Consider the following 209-nt stretch of genomic DNA (forward strand, 5'->3'; position numbering starts at 1 on the left):
TCTTATATTTATGAGCGAAATGTCCTGGTTTTTTATAATTATAGTATTTCTTTTCCTTTTTGTTATTTTTCTTAGTAACGTTAAGCTTTATTTATCTAGGGTTAAGAGTGTGACTGTAGGTAATAGGTTTTTCTTGCCTTTTCTTTTAATTTGCCTGTTATCCTTTTCTTTTTGTGGGATTCTAAGTTCCCCTTCCCTATTGCTTTTAT

The sequence above is a fragment of the Metarhizium robertsii genome (assembly GCF_000187425.2).
Source record: "Metarhizium robertsii ARSEF 23 chromosome Unknown MAA_Scf_7, whole genome shotgun sequence".
NCBI lineage: Eukaryota > Fungi > Ascomycota > Sordariomycetes > Hypocreales > Clavicipitaceae > Metarhizium > Metarhizium robertsii.